We start from the raw sequence: 3,374 nt of genomic DNA, 5'->3' as shown, positions 1-3,374 counted from the left end.
AATAAGGGTACTCATTTAAAAGCGCAAAGTTCTCGCAAACTTGGCAAACTGTGCAATTTAAAACCCTCGCAAATGAAATGTCAAAATTTGTATGGAAAGCTGTTTGCACAAAAAAGGCAAGTTTGCGAGGAAAGTTTGTCGTGCAAATTTGCGCAGTGTGATGCGCAACCCTCAATCAACTATTTTGTTTAATTTCATTTTGATTTGTGCTCAACGCTTTTTCGTAAGACTTAAATATTTTCTTAAATTCGAGTTCCAATTGTTCAACTTTATAAATTGAGCATTGTCAAATAATTAAATGTCTGAAATTGCACAGAATATAAAATTGTCCTCATGAAACACACTGCGCAAAGTTGCCTAATTGCCCAAATATAAAACTTGCGCGAATCGATGAGTACCCTTAATGTCTTTTCTTATTTGCGTGTGAAAGCAGGTTGGACCATGAGTGAGCAGTAATATTTGTGGCAATTTATATTTCTTCCAATCAACCAGTAAATAAAATTATTGAATTAATCCACGAGAGTTTAATAAAACACACACCGGAAGACTACAATAAAATTCCGATGATTTTATGAAGGTTTTACTTCTACCGGGTGTGCACAGCACACATATCGAGCCCCAACCGCCAAACGGGCGTAAGCGACAAAATGTTCGATTTTCTTATTTTGACCGAAATCGATTACTTATCACCATACGCACCAGCTGTCAAAATTTCAAAGTCCTACGAAGTCCTGACACTGCGTGCACAAAAAAATGTAAACAGAGTACAATAGGGCACTTAAGCCAACATTTCTTTCCCTATAACTTGGTAACAGTTCTTCATAGGACTTTGAAATTTTGACAGCTGGTGCGTATGGTGATAAGTAATCGATTTCGGTCAAAAGAAGAAAATCGAACATTTTGTCGCTTACGCCCTTTTGGCGGTTGGGGCTCGATATGTGTGCTGTGCACACCCGGTAGAAGTAAAACCTTCATAAAATCATCGGAATTTTATTGTAGTCTTCCGGTGTGTGTTTTATTAAACTCTCGTGGATTAATTCAATAATTTTATTTACTGGTTGATTGGAAGAAATATAAATTGCCACAAATATTACTGCTCACTCATGGTCCAACCTGCTTTCACACGCAAATAAGAAAAGACATTAAGGGTACTCATCGATTCGCGCAAGTTTTATATTTGGGCAATTAGGCAACTTTGCGCAGTGTGTTTCATGAGGACAATTTTATATTCTGTGCAATTTCAGACATTTAATTATTTGACAATGCTCAATTTATAAAGTTGAACAATTGGAACTCGAATTTAAGAAAATATTTAAGTCTTACGAAAAAGCGTTGAGCACAAATCAAAATGAAATTAAACAAAATAGTTGATTGAGGGTTGCGCATCACACTGCGCAAATTTGCACGACAAACTTTCCACGCAAACTTGCCTTTTTTGTGCAAACAGCTTTCCATACAAATTTTGACATTTCATTTGCGAGGGTTTTAAATTGCACAGTTTGCCAAGTTTGCGAGAACTTTGCGCTTTTAAATGAGTACCCTTATTGATGCCAGTTTTTGTGCATTGAGTTTTATTTGTGGAGAACTATACGAGCTCCATCATGTGTGTTATCGTTTATTACAGCTCCGCCCTTCCGGCTTGGGCTTTTAAATTGAATTATTATATCAATTACTATACGAATGTCTAAAGCTCTCATTATCCACCCACGTCTCTAAAATAATTAGAAAATTCGACGATGATGCTTTTCTGTCTAATTGAAGATCCTGTACGTGAACGCGTAAACTTTAGCAACTGAAAATAAACAGTGTCAACCCTTTGCTTGCATTAAGACATCCTATAATAATTTTTAAATTGTTTCAAATCGATTCAGATGCAGCCTTTGAAATTCAGCTTGCAACTCAGCTGGGGATACTGTTGCTCTCCGACCATGATAAAATCTATATCTATATCTATACTAATTATATAAAGAGAAGTCCCTTTTTTTGTAACAGGTAATCTCGCGAACGGCTGGTCCGATTTTCATGTATTTTGTATACAAATAGCTTTCGGTAAGCACCATGTTTTAGGTTAAAAAAATTTTCATTTTTTTCGGGCAGGTGGACCAGGGACCGGTCTATTCGAAAAAATGTTATTATAGTCCGATTTGCTTAAAATCTAGTACGTAAGTAGCTTTTTAGCATATATTAGCATATATGACCCATTTTTTCAGGGAAGTGGTCCAGGGACCGATCTGTTCGAAAAAATCGAATTTACGGTCCGATTTGCTTAAAATTCGGTACGTAAGTAGTTTTTTTAGCATATATTAGGATATGTGGTCCATTTTTTCCGGGAAGTGGTCCAGGGACCGATCTGTTCGAAAAAATCGAATTTACGGTCCGATTTGCTTAAAATTCGGTACGTAAGTAGTTTTTTAGCATATATGATCCATTTTGTCCGAGAAGTGGACCAGGGACCGATCTGTTCGAAGAAATCGTATTTATGTTCCGATTTGCTTAAAGTTCGGTACGTAGGTAGCTTTTTGCCTGGATAAGCTTATAGATTCCTGTTTTCCAATTTTCATGTAATTTCGAATTTAAATAGCTTGAAGTAACGACCATATCAAGGGGCGAATTCGTCACTAGGCAAGATTTTTTTGCACCAATCAGAAACAACGGATTCTGTCAAAATATAACTATAATATATAATATATCTCAACTAATATATATTTAGAAAGCCGTTTGTTAGTTTTCGCAAGGCTCGAGAGCGGCTGAACCGATTTTTTTGAAACTGCCACCTGCCGCACGTGTCCCAAGGATGGTTTTAGGCTGAAAAAAATAGCCTCGGCCCGTAGACGCCAGCCCCAATGTCTTCCGGAGTCTTCGAGCCGTCTGTGTACCATTGCAACGAGCTCGATTGGATCAGCCTCTCCATGAGAGAGGAGCTCCAGGTCGCCTTGGTGCAAAGCTCTATTTTGAAATTCCTGTCAAAGTTAACCACCTTAGGCCTGTCGTCTCTGGGGAGTAAAGCTAGCGGAACTTGGGAGCCTAGCTTGTCTCTGTTCCTTAATGATATAGTTCTGCCCCTGCCAAAGCCTTCCCTCGCGAAAATTAGTAGAGTTCGCTTTGCAGCCTGTTCTATGGTAAGGTACAGCGGCTCGAGCTCGAGAATCACCTCCAGCGCTGCCGTCGGACATGTGCGCATTGCCCCCGTGATGCATACACATGCCAGACGTTGAAGCTTGGTGAGGGATTGCCTCACCGTGGTGAGGGTGGTTCTCGAGGCCCAAGCCACTGCTCCATAGGTGACTATTGGTCTAACTATCATGGTATACATCCATCTCAGAATCCTGGGACTGCAGCCCCAGGTCTTTCCTGCCAGGCGTTTGCATACCATT

This window comes from Rhagoletis zephyria, unplaced genomic scaffold (assembly GCF_001687245.7).
Source record: "Rhagoletis zephyria isolate East Lansing unplaced genomic scaffold, Rhagoletis_zephyria_1.1 Rzeph_scaffold_01311, whole genome shotgun sequence".
In the NCBI taxonomy this organism is placed as follows: Eukaryota; Metazoa; Arthropoda; class Insecta; order Diptera; family Tephritidae; genus Rhagoletis; species Rhagoletis zephyria.
Note: the sequence above shows the minus strand (reverse complement) of the source record.